A 17,464-nucleotide genomic window follows, 5' to 3' on the forward strand; every position below is an offset into this window, starting at 1 on the left:
CACTTCTAGACAATACTCTGGAACTTCCAGATACTTCCAGACAGTACCCTGGAACTTCCAGATACTTCCAAACAATACCCTGGAACTTCCAGATACTTCTAGACAGTATCCTGGAACTTCCAGATACTTCCAGACAATACCCTGGAACCTCCAGATACTTCCAGACAATACCCTGGAACTTCCAGATACTTCTAGACAATACCCTGGAACTTCCAGATACTTCTAGACAATACCCTGGAACTTCCAGATACTTCTAGACAATACCCTGGAACTTCCAGATATTTCTAGACAATACCCTGGAACTTCCAGATACTTCTAGACAACACCCTGGAACTTCCAGATACTTCTAGACAATACTCTGGAACTTCCAGATACTTCTAGACAATACCCTGGAACTTCCAGATACATCCAGACAATACCCTGGAACTTCCAGAATGTTCTAGACAATACCCTGGAACTTCCAGATACTTCCAGACAATACCCTGGAACTTCCAAATACTTCCAGACAATACCCTGGAACTTCCAGATACTTCCAGACAGTACCCTGTAGCTTCAAGAATGTTCTAGACAATACCCTGGAACTTCCAGATACTTCCAGATAATATCCCGGAACTTCCAGATACTTCTAGACAATACTCTGGAACTTCCAGATACTTCCAGACAGTACCCTGGAACTTCCAGATACTTCCAAACAATACCCTGGAACTTCCAGATACTTCTAGACAGTATCCTGGAACTTCCAGATACTTCCAGACAATACCCTGGAACCTCCAGATACTTCCAGACAATACCCTGGAACTTCCAGATACTTCTAGACAATACTCTGGAACTTCCAGATACTTCCAGACAGTACCCTGGAACTTCCAGATACTTCTAGACAGTATCCTGGAACTTCCAGATACTTCCAGACAATACCCTGGAACTTCCAGATACTTCTAGACAATACCCTGGAACTTCCAGATACTTCCAGACAATACCCTGGAACTTCCAGATACTTCTAGACAGTATCCTGGAACTTCCAGATACTTCCAGACAATACCCTGGAACTTCCAGATACTTCTAGACAATACCCTGGAACTTCCAGATACTTCCAGACAATACCCTGGTGCTTCCAGATACTTCCAGACAATACCCTAGAACTTCCAGATACTTCTAGACAATACCCTGGAACCTCCAGGTACTTCCAGACAATACCCTGGAACTTCCAGATACTTCCAGACAATACCCTGGAACTTCCAGATACTTCTAGACAGTATCCTGGAACTTCCAGATACTTCCAGACAATACCCTGGAACTTCTAGAATGTTCTAGACAATACCCTGGAACTTCCAGATACTCCTAGACAATACCCTGGAACTTCCAGATACTCCTAGACAATACCCTGGAACTTCCAGATACTCCTAGACAATACCCTGGAACTTCCAGATACTCCTAGACAATACCCTGGAACTTCCAGATACTCCTAGACAATACCCTGGAACTTCCAGATACTTCCAGACAATACCCTGGAACTTCCAGATACTTCTAGACAATACCCTGGAACTTCCAGATACTTCTAGACAATACCCTGGAACTTCCAGATATTTCTAGACAATACCCTGGAACTTCCAGATACTTCTAGACAACACCCTGGAACTTCCAGATACTTCTAGACAATACTCTGGAACTTCCAGATACTTCTAGACAATACCCTGGAACTTCCAGATACATCCAGACAATACCCTGGAACTTCCAGAATGTTCTAGACAATACCCTGGAACTTCCAGATACTTCCAGACAATACCCTGGAACTTCCAGATACTTCCAGACAATACCCTGGAACTTCCAGATACTTCCAGACAATACCCTGGAATTTCCAGATACTTCTAGACAATATCCTGGAACTTCCAGATACTTGCAGACAATACCCTGGAATTTCCAGATACTTCTGGACAATATCCCGGAGCTTCCAGATACTTCCAGACAATACCCTGGAGCCTCTAGACAAGGTTAGCATACGGGCGGTGAGGATTATCTGACTGGCAGTGTGGGGGAGGCGTGGGATTTTAAATCAAGAAAAAAGTAAGCAAAGGTCTGAACTAGAACCCAAGTCCAGTAAATTAATTTGAAAAATAATTTTAAATGTGAAATTGTTACTGGTTTAAAAGCAATGGATACTTTTTGATGAAAGCCCCATTTTTATTGAGAGTCTATTGTGTATGTGCGTAAAATATATTTTATACACAAGACTAGGCTCCATGTATATATATATATACGCTGGTACATTTTTAAAACATATGCACAGAAATATACAAAAATAACTCGGTAGACTAAAAACTACAAACACAGTAGGGCTGATCTGCCACAATCTCCAATCCCGTCCGATCTCCTGAAGTCCCACTCATTATAACAGATCTGATAAATTTATCGGCCTGCTTTTCCAAAGGAGTCAATACTAAACTGATTCCTGGGATGGGGGGAATTGTCCTATGAGGACAGATTGAGTAGACTAGGCATATGTTCTCTCTAGAGAATGAGAGGTGATCTCACTGAAATATATACTTACAGGGCTTGACATGGTAGATGCAGGGAGGATGTTTCCCCTGGCTGGGGAGTCTAGTACCAGGGGTCACAGTCTCAGGATAAGGGGTCGGCCATTTAGGACTGAGATGAGGAGAAATTTCTTCACTCAGAGGGTTGTGAATCTTTGGAATTCTCTACCCCAGGGGGCTGTGGAGGCTCAGTCGTTGAGTATATTCAAGACAGAGAGCGATAGATTTTTGGATACTAAGGGAATCAAGGGATATGGGGATAGTGCGGGAAGGTGGTGTTGAGGTAGAAGATCAGCCATGATCTTATTGAATGGCGGAGCAGGCTCGAAGGACCAAATGGCCGACTCCTGCTCCTATTTCTTATGTTCTTATGTAATTCACAGCATAAAACTGCCCGTGATTCAACTCCCAATGGCTACACAGTTCAGCTGGTTATTTATCTCATTGCTGTTTGGGGGGGGAGTGGTGTGAAATGGCTGCTGGATTTGCCTACATAACAACAGTTGCTAAACTCCCCAAATAGTCCATTGTGTGAAGAGCTTTGAGACATTTTGATGTGACAAGGCGCTATATAAATGCAAGTTTTAATATCAGTCAGAGGTCACAGGGGCAGTTGGTCTGAGAAATGAAAACTCTCACAGTCATGCAGGAGTTGGCAATCTCCTAAGCATGGCTTTAAAACAAGTTGTTGGGGCAGTGTGGAGGGAGGTCTCTTATGTGAGGGTCCCAATGCCGACACTGAGGTCAAAATTGGAAATGGTACCGTTCCCTTCCCCTCACTTTGATGAGCATAAAATTCACCACAAATGAAGTGTCATTTTTGTAAATAATATTCCTGTCAGTGTCTGACCTACTCTGACCTCTAAGTTAATATAGGAACAGGAGGAGGCCATTCAGCCCCTCAAGCCAGTTCCACCATTCAATTAGATCGTGGCTGATCTATATCTCAACTCCATTTATCCGCCTTGATTCCATAACCTTAAATACCCTTACCCAACAAGAACCTATGGGAGAAAAATTCAGTATCACCCATTTTGGGGCGCCAATATCGGCCGGGCGCAAATTTTAGCCTCCGACTGCAAAATTCGCCTCTATCGCCCCTGGAGGTGATTTGAGCACCAAATCAGGTGCTACACGCCTCTCTTAAGGCGCTAATGTCAGGGAGTGAGGCGCTACCTCAGAGCGCTACCGAAGCTCAGGCGATGTCCGTTACCATGGAAGCCAGACAGACTGGCGCCATCCAGTTCTTAAAGGGGAGGGGCCATCTTGCTGGCCAGCCACTCCCTGCTCATTGCAGCCTGGAATCTCGGCCTGGAGAGACCTCAAAAGCAATTGTGTTGGAAGCACTAATGGATAGGCCCAGGGAAAGAGCTCGGCGCTTAGGAACCTCAAAAGTGGTGCTGAGGGCCACAACTCCTTAGGACAGCATTAAAACCAAAAATTTTGCCGACAGGAAAAGGCAGGAAGCGCCCGCCTTTAAATAACGCTCCCCCTGCCCCTTCCCGACTTGAAAACGTTACCCTCTACCTGTCGTTCCTAGCGGCAGGCACTAAGGCAGGGGGCGCGGCTCAGTATCCAGTCTGGGGCACTACCGGGGCGTTGCACGCTCGACTGACATCATAATCTGCGAGTGCAGGATATTGTGGCGGCAGTGTTTAGTGCTGCCGCAAAACGACTGCTCGATTTCGCGAGCGGCGCTAAAATCGCCGCGCTCGGACGCTAAGTTCCTAGCGCCGTGTTAGCGCCCCCCCCCCCCCGAAACGCTAACGACAGGTGCTAACCAACCGAATTTTTCCCCCTATCAATCTCAGTTTTGAAATTTTCAATTGACCCCCAGCCTCAACAGCCTTTTGGGGGAGAGAGTTCCCGATTTCCACTGCCCTTTGTGTGAAGAAGTGCTTCCCGACATCACCCCTGAACGGCCTGGCTCTAATTTTAAGGTTATGTCCCCCCTCCACCACCAGAGGAAATAGTTTGTCTCTATCTACCCTATCAAATCCTTTAATGATCTTAAAACATTTAAATTAGATCGCACCTTAACCTTCTATGTTCAAGTGAGTAGCCTTTACGCTGACTGGGCCGCCCAGCTTCAATTTCTAAAGGTACCTGTTACAGGTTGAGGTGAATGAATAGAAACCAGAGAAGGGGGAATGAGAGGACAGGGGCATAACTGCACACAGCTCGGATGCGGCAGAAAGATATAATAAGTTACAAAATGAGGAATGGGGAGAGTATAGAGCGGCTACACAACACAGAAAGGATACAGCGACCACTATAGGGGGAGGATACAGATGTACGCAAGGGAGGAAAACGCTGATCAAACGGAGAATGTGAAGAGGGAGCGGTGGCCTCGTCCACTGAGACAGTCACGGTAGGCAAAGGGCTTCTGGTGAGAGGGGAGGAGCTCGAGACGAGGTTCAATACAGAGGCATTTCAAGTGGTTGGGGGATATAGAATGGAAGAGAAACATTGGTACACAGGCTGGTATACAGAGGCCTTTAAGAAAGAAAGAAAGACTTGCATTTATATAGCGCCTTTCACGACCACCGGACATCTCAAAGCGCTTTACAGCCATTGAAGTACTGTCACTGTTGTAATGTGGGAAACGCAGCAGCCAATTTTCACACAGCAAGCTCCCACAAACAACAATGTGAAAATGCCCAGATAATCTGTTTTTGTTATGTAGGTTGAGGGAGACATATTGGCCAGGGTAACTCCCCTGCTCTTCTTCGACATAGTGCCATGGGATCTATTTATGTCCACCTGAGAGAGCAGACGATTTAACATCTCATCCGAAAGATGGCACCTCTGACAGTGCAGCACTCCCTCGGCACTGCACTGCAGTGTCAGCCTAGCTTTATGTGCTCAAGTCTCTGGAGTGGGACTTGAACCCACAACCTTCTGACTCAGAGGTGAGGGTGCTGCCCACTGAGCCACAACTGACACTTGATGCCAAGGAGTACCACCAGCCAACAGGTGAACTGTTGGGTAATGGTTCCAATATGGAATGGAGCAGATTAGTACCTTTTGCAGTACAATTAGGAACAGATACTTGCACTAAACTAGTCCATTTTAATTCCATGCTGCCATTCAGTCACTGAACGACCATCCATCATTTAAACATGTATCGAACCTTGGTTAGGCCACGCTTAGGGCAGGTGACCAAAAGCTTGGTCAAAGAGGTAGGTTTTAAGGAGCGTCTTAAAGGAGGAGAAAGAGGCGGAGAGGTTTAGGGAGGGAATTCCAGAACTTAGGGGCCCGGGCAGCTGAAGGCACGGCCGCCAATGGTGGGGCGATGGAAATCAGAGATGCGCAAGAGGCCAGAATTGGAGGAGCGCAGAGATCCCGGAGGGTTGTTGGGCTGTAGGAGGTTACAGAGATAGGGAGGGGAGGGGCGGGGTGGTGGAGGAATTTGAAAACAAGGATGAGAATTTTTAAATCGAGGTGTTGCCAGACCAGGAGACAATGTAGGTCAGCTAATGCGATAGCAAAATACTGCGGATGCTGGAAATCCGAAATAACAGCAGAAAACACTGGAAAAACTCAGCAGGCCCGGCAACATCCGTGGAGAGAGAAACAGAGTCAACGTTTCAGGTCGAAACCCTTCGTCAGAACTGAGGAAAAAAAGGCAGGAAATGAAACAGATGAAAAAGGCAGTTTGTGGGGCTGGGAAATGGGGGAGGGGATGAAAGAAGAGACATTAAGAGATATTCAAGGTGAGACCAGATGGTAATAGGACAGGTAAAGACACAGACAATGGATGGCTCTAGGTGAAGTGTGAAATGCGCTGGCAGAGTGAGAGACAGTTGCCGTGTGGGAGAGAGAGGAAAGAAAGGAAAAGGCACAAACCAAAAGTGTGGATAAAATATATAAAAATATAATAGGGGCCGAGGTTATGATCGGAAATTGTTGAACTCGATATTGAGTCCGGAAGCGGAAGATGAGGTCAGCTAATGTCCTTTAGGGAAGGAAACCTCTCGTCCTCACACAATCTGCTCTACACGTGACTCCTGTCCCACACCAAGTGTGGTTGATTCTTAACTGAATTGACCCAGCAAGCCATTCAGTTGAATCAAACCGCTACAAAGAATAATTGCAGTGGTTTGGGGAGATTGACCACCACCTTCTCAGGGCAACCAGGGGATGGGCAATAAATGCCGGCCTTGCCAGCGACGCCCGCATCCCCCAGAACGAATAATAATTTAAAAAGTTATGCTGATACCTTTGCTTCGATTTGCACCAATAAACAGTGGTTTAAGGTGCGCCATTGGCAGTATAACTGCACCCTTAGTGAAAGCCAGGCTCAAACAGGCTAAAGCCCTTGAATAACAACAGAAAATGCTGGAAAAACTCAGCAGGCCAGGCAACATCCGTGGAGAGAAAATAGAGTCGACGTTTCGGGTCGAAACCCTTTGTCAAGACTGGAAAGGAAATGAAATAGATCGAAAGGCAGGGCTGGGACAGAACAAAAGAAGTGAAGAGACATTAAGAGGTATTCAAAACCAGACGAGATGGTGATAGCCAAACGGAGATCCCGTCGAAGAGAAGAGCAGAACTTCTTCAAGGTAGGCATTCCGAGAAGAGGTGTGGCAGTGAACCAAACACTAGTACGATACTGGATGGAGATACAAAGGGGAGAGAGGGAAAAAACTGCAGAAACAGGGCAGGAGTGAGCGAAAGGCCTGGAGCCGGCAGGTCAGGGGCTAGGCAGGAACATAGCACAAGTGTTTATGGGCTGTGGAAGGATTATCTGCTTAAAAAGAGAAATCTTACTTGGGTTTTATCACCGTCCTTAAAAAATGTAGGAAGGTTTTCAGCACTGGGACTACTGAAGGGTCCAACTATTCTGTACAGGTTGAGCGTCCCGAATCCGGAAATGCCTGGGCCCAGGTTGCGATATTTCCGGTTTTTGGTAAGCCTCCCTCAGGGTGTCCGGATTCCTGAACATTTTACGGATTCCGGACCCCTGCCACCAATCATCCCAGAATCTGGATTCTGCAGCATTCCGGATTCCGGAATCACAGAAACCCCACAGTGCAGGTAGAGGCCATTTCGGCCCATCGAGCCTGCACCGACACATATCCCACCCGATCCCCGTAACCCCTACACCAACACATATCCCACCCTATCCCCGTAACCCCACGTATTTAATCCCCCTAACACTAAGGGTCAATTTATCATAGCCAATCAACCTAACCCGCACATCTTTGGACTGTGGGAGGAAACTGGAGCACCCGGAGGAAACCCACGCAAACACGGGGAGAATGTGCAAACTCCACACAGTCACCCGAGGCCGGATTCGAACCCGGGTCCCTGGCGCTGTGAGGCAACAGTGCTAACCACTATGCCACCGTGCTTGCTTGAACTCTGGATTTGGGGCGCTAAACCTGTATAAGGATTAGAAAATGGAATAGTTTTCCCATTTCAGGTATTTAGTGTCTCTGTCAACCACCCCCAGGTCGGGTACAACACAGAAGCAGAGCAAAGCTCCCTTTGCACTGTCCTAACGTGCCTCAGTCCTCGAGCCAGTATCACACTCCCCATATCAGGTTGAGGCTGCTGATCAGGAACTGGACTGAGACAGCCCCTGGGGCCCTTGCTGCTGAGAGTCAGAAGAGACTCCCATGCACAGATAAATTCTGATGATACACAGGGTTGCCAATCCTCCCGGAATGACGCGCAGATCTCCCAGGAGCTGCTGCTAGCAGCCGGGAAGATCGGCGCACTTCAGATTTCCCACGGGGGCCCTTGGCCCCCCCTCGCTCCGTGACATCACTAGCCGGCGCTGCGGAGAAACAGCCGGCTCAGTGACGTCCCCGCTACGATTTGTCCCAGTCTCCCAGTTGAAGTGACCCCCTGGAAAGGTGACTCAACGCACTAACGCTCTAACTCCCCAGGTGTGGGAAATTCCCACTCGCCATCTCCTGCTGCGAATACTCAAAACCTGACCCATGCTGTTGAGCGGAGGCCTGGTGTTTCCTGATAAACCAATGCCAGCTGTGGCTCAGTGGGCAGCACTCCCACCTCGGCGTCAGGAGGTTGTGGGTTCATAGTCCCGCTCCAGGCACCTGAGCGTAAAATCTAGGCCGACACTCCGAGCGCAGTGCTGAGGGAGTGCTGCACTGTCGGAGATGCCGTCTTTCAGATAAAACGTTAAACGTCTGCCCTGTAAAAGATCCCACGGCACTATTTCGATGAAGAGCCGGGGTGTTCTCCCCGGTGTCCTGGGGCCAATATTTATCCCTCAACCAACATCACTAAACCAGATTATCTGGTCATTATCACATTGCTGTTTGTGGGAGCTTGCTGTGTGCAAATTGCCTGCCATGCTTCTTTCATTACAACAGTAATCAAAAAGCCCTTAATTGGCTGTAAAGCGCTTGGGAATGTCTCGAGGTCGTGGAAGGCGCTATAAAAAATGGCAGTTCTTTCTTTTTCTTTCATCGTAGAAAAGAAGGTAAAGTGTCAGAGTAACTGCGGGACTGTTTCTGTCTGCCAACCCCTCTCCCTCTGGAGACTGAACGACAGCAGCACTGATCCAAGAGTGGGATTGGCAAATCAAGCTTAGAAACAAACAGAACATAAAGGATACAAATGGGAGATTCAGTGGGGGCAGCGAGGCGCATTTAATAATAGGCCGAAATAATGATTCTTGCTGAGGGGCAGGCACTGTAACCACACACTGCGCTGTGGAGGAGGGCAATATGCGTGTGGCTCATATATAATTAGCAAAGTAAATTTAATTGACCTGATGAGTCAGGTGCCAAAAGGCACTGAAGCAAAACTAACCAGCCCTTTACCTCGCAGTCAGAGAGCTCGGTGCATATGGAAGGCCAGTTTCTCCCCCTCCCCTCAGTGATTTACTGCAGCCCAGCTAGTAGAGAGACGCCGGGCCAATTAACTATTTTGTTACCGGAGTACAATAGCTCCAGTTTCTTGATGCACAGGACATATGAAAAGCTCAGCCTCATGTCGGGTCTGAGCTGTGCTTCTGGCATTCTCACACGTGAGGAGAGAAGGAAAGAAAAATGAAATATTTGACGGAGAGAGCACAGAAACAGAGAAAGGACTTGCATTTGCTGTAGCGCCTTTCACCACCTCAGGACGCTCCCGAAGCGCTTTGCAGCCAGTGAAGCACTTTTTGAAGTGGAGTCGCTGTTATAATGTGGGAAACGCGGCAGCCAATCTGCGCACAGCAAGATCCCACAAACAGCAATGTGATAATGACCAGATATTGTTTTTTTTTTAGGGATGTTGATTGAGGGATAAATATTGGCCCAAGACACCCAGGGACAACTCCCCGTGCTCTTCTTTGAAATAGGGCCATGGGTTCTTTTACGCCCACCTGAGACAGCAGACGGGGCCTCGGTTTAACCTCTCATCCGAAAGATGGCACCTCCGACAGTGCGGCACTCCCTCAGTCAGCCTAGGTTTTTGTTCTTGACGTCAGAATACTACTGGGCACTTGGTCTGAGTATTAAACAAGGCTTTAATCAACTGTTTTTCAACATGGAGATCTAGTTGTGTCCTTCACTAGTTCCTGTTAAAGAATGTCCTGAGCAAGCTGGGCCCATGCCCAAGTATTTATACTCTCCCTGGACAGCGCCACCAGCAGGCCGCCCAGTATCATTTCATAAGTCATTTCCACATGAAGGACAAGATTCATGTCAGTTCTCATCTCTGGTGTGGGGCTTGAACCCACAACCTTCATGACGTCAGAGGCAAGAGTGCTACCCACTGAGCCACTGGCCGGCACAGAAACAGCACAGAAAGAGGCCATTCGGCCTAACTGGTCCATGCCAGTGTTTATGCTCCACACGAGCCTCCTCTCACCCCTCTTCATCTCATCCTATCAGCATATCCTGCTATTCCTTCTCCCTCATGTACTTATTTAGCTTCTCTTTAAATGCATCTGTGCTATTCACCTCAACTACTCCCTGTGGTAGCGAGTTGCACATTCTCACCACTCTCTGGGTAAAGAAGAATTCTCCAGAATTCCCTATTGGATTTATTCGTGACTGTCTTATATTCATGTTCCCCTACATACAAAGACAAAATGAGAGTACAAAGGAAAATTGAACAAGAAAGCAAGAGACCAGACGAACGTGAACAAAGATGGGAAAATGATTATAAGAGAGAAATGAGAGGAAGAGCGAAAGAGACTCTCGTCCCATCAGACTGAGCTGGGTCTAAATCCAGGTCCACGAGCTGAAAGGACAGTGCAAATTTATCGAACCATTCAGCCCCTCGTTTGTTTGATAATTTAGCAGCACTCGTTGAATATTGTCAGCCGCAGTACGCTTGTTCTGAAACCGATAAGTTAAAAGTGCGCACGGGTTCTGCAGCCCCCTCGGGCCTTTGCCACATCCAAAAAACCCGGTAATGTTAGAGCTCGTTCAAACTTAAGGCGGAATGAGTGCTTGTGCCATCACTTCCCTCGAGACAAAGGGCTAGATTTTCGGGGAGCCGTCAGGCGGGGTTTCAGGCGTGTGGGGTGGGGGGGGGAAATCCTGAATTTTGGGGTCCCGACACCATCCCGCCCAAAACCCCGCCCCACGTAAGTTTCAGGGGCGGCGGGTACCCGCCCCGCACTGGGACCCGCCGAAACCAGGCGGGAAGGGATTAGTGCCAATTAACTGCCTGTGAACAGGTAGTTAACAGGCAGTTTTTAGCCTAATCCCTATTTTGAGGGGTTTCGTGTGGGTTTCCCGACGGCTCCAAACCACGCCAGGTAGAGCAGGCGGACCGTCGGGTTGAAGGAGTTGGAGGGGTCGCGATGTCGGCGCTCAGGTGAGTGATGGGTGCATGAGTGCAAAGGTAAGTGTGTTTGGTGTGTCTAAAGTGTGTAAAGAACTTTTACTTACCTGTACTTACCTTAACAGCCTTTCTTCCTGTAGCCGTCGGGAGCGAATCACTCAGCCAGAGCTGAAAGCTGAACGTCTGCGATCTGTCAAAAGTGACAGCCTTCAGCTTTGAGTGCCGGTGAGAGTTCTAACTGAGTCTGTGCAGAATGACTCAGCTTAGAACTCAGAGTGTCAGTGTTTCACAGCTTCAAACAGCTGTGAAACGCTGATATTTCATCTGTCAAGAACTCTTGACAGATGAAATTTCAGTCTGTGACGTCACCTGCTGCCGGGTGGCCCTTAATTGGCCTGCTGAGCCCGCTGGGCGGGCTCAACAAGGTCAATTAAGGGAAAATCGCGCGGATTGGCCAGACATCGAAGTAGGCGGGTCAAAAACCCAAAAGGGGAAGTCCCGCCTTCTTCCTGACAAATTCGGCAAAATCTACCCCAAAGTATTTTAGTGCAAGACAGCACCCAGTTTGAAAAGAGCGGGATAGAAGAGGTAGAAAGAAAGGACTTGCATTTCTATAGCGCCTTTCACAACCTCAGGACATCCCAAAGCGCTTTACAGCCAATGAAGTACTTTTGAAGCGTAGTCACGGTTGTAATGTAGGAAACGTGGCAGCCAATTTGCGCACAGCAAGCTCCCACAGACAGCAATGAGGTAATAGCTAATTAATCTGTTTTTAGTACTGCTGGCTGAGGGATAAATATCACTCAGGAAACTGGAGAGAACTCCTCTGCTCTTCTGTCGAACAGTGCTGTGGGATCATTTTACATCCAATTGAGAGGTCAGATGGGGCCTCAGCTTTATATCTCATTTGAAAGATGGCAATTCCAACAGTGCAGCACTCCCTCAGTGCTGCACGGGAGTCGTAGGGTTCTGCCAGGCACTTTTTAATTACTCAGTCTCTACAAAGCCAGAATTATACATTGACATACTAGCAGTCTTTATTAAGGCTACCAACAATTGAATCCCCATACATGGACACTTACCTTTAACGCCATAGAGTCGTAGAGTTATACAGCACAGAAAGAGGCCCTTCGGCCCATCGTGTCTGCGCCGGCCATCAAGCCCCGTCTATTCTAATCCCATTTTCTAGCACTTGGTCCGTAGCCTTGTATGCTATGGCGTTTCAAGTGCTCATCTAAATTCTTCTTGAATGTTGTGAGGGTTCCTGCCTCTACCACCCTTTCAGGCAGTGAGTTCCAGATTCCAACCACCCTCTGGGTGAAAAAGTTTTTCCTCAAAGCATCAGGCTGGATTTTTGTGCTCAAGTCTCTGGAGTGGGGACTGCGAACCCACAACCTTCTGACTCGGAGGCGAGGGGGCTACCCACTGAGCCAAGAAGTTAGGTGATGGCAAGCACGTTCAATACCTCGGACGGTGAAAGGAAGGAAAGGCTGCGGGAGGTGAGGAGCTCAGCAATGTTGAGGTTCTGAGAACGAATGAGCTGGAGTAAGTGATGGTTTAATGAGTTTTCATTTCATCAGTTAGTTTGCAAGGAGGAAAAGCTCATCATTTAATTAGTAAGTTCAGTGAAGTCACTTGTTTTCCACATCTAGTAAATCTAAGCTATAACACATTACCACCCACAGGGTGTGAAGCCAATTAAATGAAACGTGGATGGGTGGGCCTGACTAAAATAAACCACTGCTATCTCAGCGCTGGTTCATAATTAGCAACTAAGATTCAATTATTTGGAGGTGTTTGAGGAATTTTTAAGCGATGTGGATGCTGGTTTAAACAGAAACTCTCTGCACTCTTTCCATGTGTCCGGTTACATCAAGGCCCACTTTCTGAGAATATCAATGGCCTTGTGCTGAACAACAAGCCCCTGTCGGCAGACACGTTGGCCTGCCAGCTGGATGACCAGCACCGCCCTCCATAGTCACTTTCGTCGGGTAGATAGAGAGAAGCTATTTCCGCTGGTTGGGGAGTCTAGGGCAGGGGGGCAGGGGGGCATAGTCTAAAAACTAGAGCCAGGCCTTTCAGGAGTGAGGTTAGGAACAACCTCTTCACACAAAGGATGGTAGAAGTTTGGAACTCTCTTCCGCAAACGGCAGTCGATGCTGGGGGTCAAGGGTTAATTTTAAATCTGAGATTTTTGTTAAACCAGAGCTTTTAAGGGATGTTCTTGCCATGGAGGGAGTGCAGCGAAGATTCACCAGACTGATACCTGGGATGGCAGGAATGACGTATGAGGAGAGATTGGGTCGATTGGGCTTATACTCGCTGGAGTTTAGAAGAATGAGAGGGGATCTCATTGATACTTATAAAATTCTAACAGGACTGGACAGACTAGATGCAGGAAGGATGTTCCCGATGGTCGGGGAGTCCAGAACCAGGGGTCACAGTCTAAGGATAAGGGGTAAGCCATTTAGGACAGAGATGAGGAAGAATTTCTTCACCCAGAGAGTGGTGAATCTGTGGAATTCTCTACCACAGAAGGCAGTTGAGGCCAATTCATTAAATATATTCAAAAAGGAGTTGGATATATTTCTTAAGGCTAAAGGGATCAAGGGATATGGAGAGAAGGCAGGGACAGAGTACTGAATTTGGATGATCAGCCATGATCTCATTGAATGGCGGAGCAGGCTCGAGGGGTCGAATGGCCTACTCCTGCTCCTATCTTCTATGTTTCTATGTTTCTATATGGGGCAAAGGCGGGTCTATGGAGTTAGGTCACAGATCAGCCATGATCTCATTGAATGGCGGAACAGGGCCGAGGGGCTGAATGGTCTCCTCCTGTTCCTGTGTTCCACTGCTAAGTCCCACAAGGATGTTCCAGTATTGTGAGTTGGCTGCCAGATTGCTTTTAGATCATCGCTCACTCTGTCTCAGCCTACAGCCCAACTCACCAACTGCTCTTCTGCACTTTTCAATGTTGATGGTGTCGTGGATTATAAATCACCTTGGCTGCCTTTTGTTTTTCAAATTTAATTTGTTCTTGGGACATGGACCACACTGGTATTTATTGCCCCAACCCTAGTTGCCCCTAGAGCACTAAGAATCAATCAACCACATAGTGTGCTACTGGAGCCAGAACAGGTATTTAAAAAGGACATTAGTGAATCCGGATAGCTTTTAATGACAATCCAGCAGCTTTCACAGTCATTTTATCTCATTTCAACCCTCAAATTATCAGATTTTATTACATTTAAATTAAATTTTAACATACTGGAATTGGAATTCACAATCTCCGAGTTTCTAGTCCAGTGCCGGAACCACTAGTCTCCCATACCTTCGATGTTTGTAGAGCTTCCCGTGTGCCAACCCTTTCATATCAATGCAACCTGACATAAGAAAACTACTAGGCACTTGGTCTAAGCGTTAAACAAAGCTTTAATCAACTGTTTTGCAACATGGAGGTCTAGTTGTGTCCTTCACTAGTTCCTGTTAAGAATGTCCTGCGCAAGCTGGGCCCGTGCCCGAGTATTTATACTCTCCCTGGACAGCGCCACTCGCAGGCCGCCCAGTATTATTACATAAGTCTTTCTTTCATGAATGACTGATTCATTTCACAACCCATGAGGAGAAATCCTCCTGCAAACCTTGTGTTTCTTGCGCTGCCAGATGGGTCACAAATAGGTCATCCCTGCTAATCGGCTCATTGGTGCCTGGGGAGGAGCACAGAACCACAGAAGGTTACGGTACAGAAAGAGGCCATTCAGCCCATCGTGCCTGCGCCGACTCTTTGTTAGAGCAATCCAAAATTAATCCTATTTCTCCCCATAACCCCATATCATCACCTGCCTCAAATATCAATTCAATTTTAACATAGAAACATAGAAGATAGGAGCAGGAGTAGGCCATTCAGCCCCTCGAGCCTGTTCCGCCATTTAATGAGATCATGGCTGATCATCCAAATTCAGTACCCTGTCCCTGCCTTCTCCCCATATCCCTTGATCCCTTTAGCCTTAAGAAATATATCCAACTCTTTCTTGAATATATTTAATGAATTGGCCTCAACTGCCTTCTGTGGTAGAGAATTCCACAGGTTCACCACTCTCTGGGTGAAGAAATTCCTCCTCATCTCAGTCCTAAATGGCTTACCCCTTATCCTTAGACTGTGACCCCCTGGTTCTGGACTCCCCGGCCATCGGGAACATCCTTCCTGCATCTAGTCTGTCTAGTCCTGTTAGAATTTTATAAGTTTCAATGAGATCCCCTCTCATTCTTCTAAACTCTAGCGAATATAAGCCCAATCGACCCAATCTCTCCTCATACGTCACTCCTGCCATCCCAGGTATCAGTCTGGTCACCTTAAACGATGCAATGGTTGCTGTCATAACCACTCCCCCGTTTAACTTATAGAGGGACTATGCCACGGCAGGGTTCACCTGCTGGAAACTAATCACTATTGGCTTGTCCTAGCATGCGTTTATTGATTACAGTTCCCTAGTGGCTATTACCTTTCCTTTATAGAAAGATCTTCTACGCATCATATGAATGGGTACTGCCTAGCCCACAGAAGGCTCTTGTACCTGTGAAAGGGTATTCTCCTTCAAAACCAATTAGCTCCTTTTCTGTTAGATAGCTGTTGCCCCCAGATGACTCTTACATGTATGTTATTTAATTATGCAGTTGAACATATTGTCCAATGCATTACAGATCATTTCAACACTCCTTCCAATAAGTATTTATCAACTAGATTCAGGTATCGTACCTGCACTTCTCGACCCCGCCATGGTCTTTAACTTGTCTCACTGCTTGTCCGACATCCAGTTCTGGATGAGCAGAACTTTGCTCCAACTAAATATTGGGAAGACCGAAGCCATTGTTTTCAGTCCCCGCCACAAACTCTGTTCCCTCGCCACCGACTCCATCCCTCTCCCTGGCAACGGTCTGAGGCTGAACCCGACCGTTCGCAACCTTGGTGTCGTATTTGATCCTGAGATGAGCTTCCAGCCACATGTCCGCACCATCACTAAGACCGCAATATTTCCACCTCCATAACATCGCCAGACTCCGCCCCCGCCTCAGCTCATCTGCTGCTGAAACCCTCATCCATACCTTTGTTACCTCTAGACTTGAGTATTCCAACACTCTCCGGGCCGGCCTCCCACATTCTACCCTACGTAAACTTGAGCTCATCCAAAACTCTGCTGCCCCCGTGTCCTAACTCACACCCAGTCCCGTTCACCATCACCCCCTGTGCTCACTGCCCCGTGTCCTAACTCGCACCAAGTCCCGTTCACCCATCACCCCCTGTGCTCGCTGCCCCATGTCCTAACTCGCACCAAGTCCCGTTCACCCATCACCCCCTGTGCTCACTGCCCCGTGTCCTAACTCGCACCCAGTCCCGTTCACCCATCACCCCCTGTGCTCGCTGCCCCATGTCCTAACTCGCACCAAGTCCCGTTCACCCATCACCCCTGTGCTCACTGCCCCGTGTCCTAACTCACACCCAGTCCCGTTCACCCATCATCCCCTGTGCTCACTGCCCCGTGTCCTAACTCACACCAAGTCCCGTTCACCCATCACCCCCTGTGCTCACTGCCCCGTGTCCTAACTCACACCCAGTCCCGTTCACCCATCACCCCCTGTGCTCACTGCCCCGTGTCCTAACTCGCACCAAGTCCCGTTCACCCATCACCCCCTGTGCTCACTGCCCCGTGTCCTAAATCGCACCAAGTCCCGTTCACCCATCATCCCCTGTGCTCACTGCCCCGTGTCCTAACTCGCACCAAGTCCCGTTCACCCATCACCCCCTGTGCTCACTGTCCCGTGTCCTAACTCGCACCCAGTCCCGTTCACCCATCACCCCCTGTGCTCGCTGCCCCATGTCCTAACTCGCACCAAGTCCCGTTCACCCATCACCCCCTGTGCTCACTGCCCCGTGTCCTAACTCATGCCCAGTCCCGTTCACCATCACCCCCTGTGCTCACTGCCCCGTGTCCTAACTCGCACCAAGTCCCGTTCACCCATCACCCCCTGTGCTCACTGCCCCGTGTCCTAACTCGCACCAAGTCCCGTTCGCCCATCACCCCCTGTGCTCACTGCCCCGTGTCCTAACTCGCACCGAGTCCCGTTCACCCATCACCCCCTGTGCTCACTGCACCGTGTCCTAGCTCACACCCAGTCCC

This window comes from Somniosus microcephalus, chromosome 8, assembly GCF_052327205.1.
Source record: "Somniosus microcephalus isolate GS21.2 chromosome 8, FLI_Smic_1.0, whole genome shotgun sequence".
NCBI lineage: Eukaryota > Metazoa > Chordata > Chondrichthyes > Squaliformes > Somniosidae > Somniosus > Somniosus microcephalus.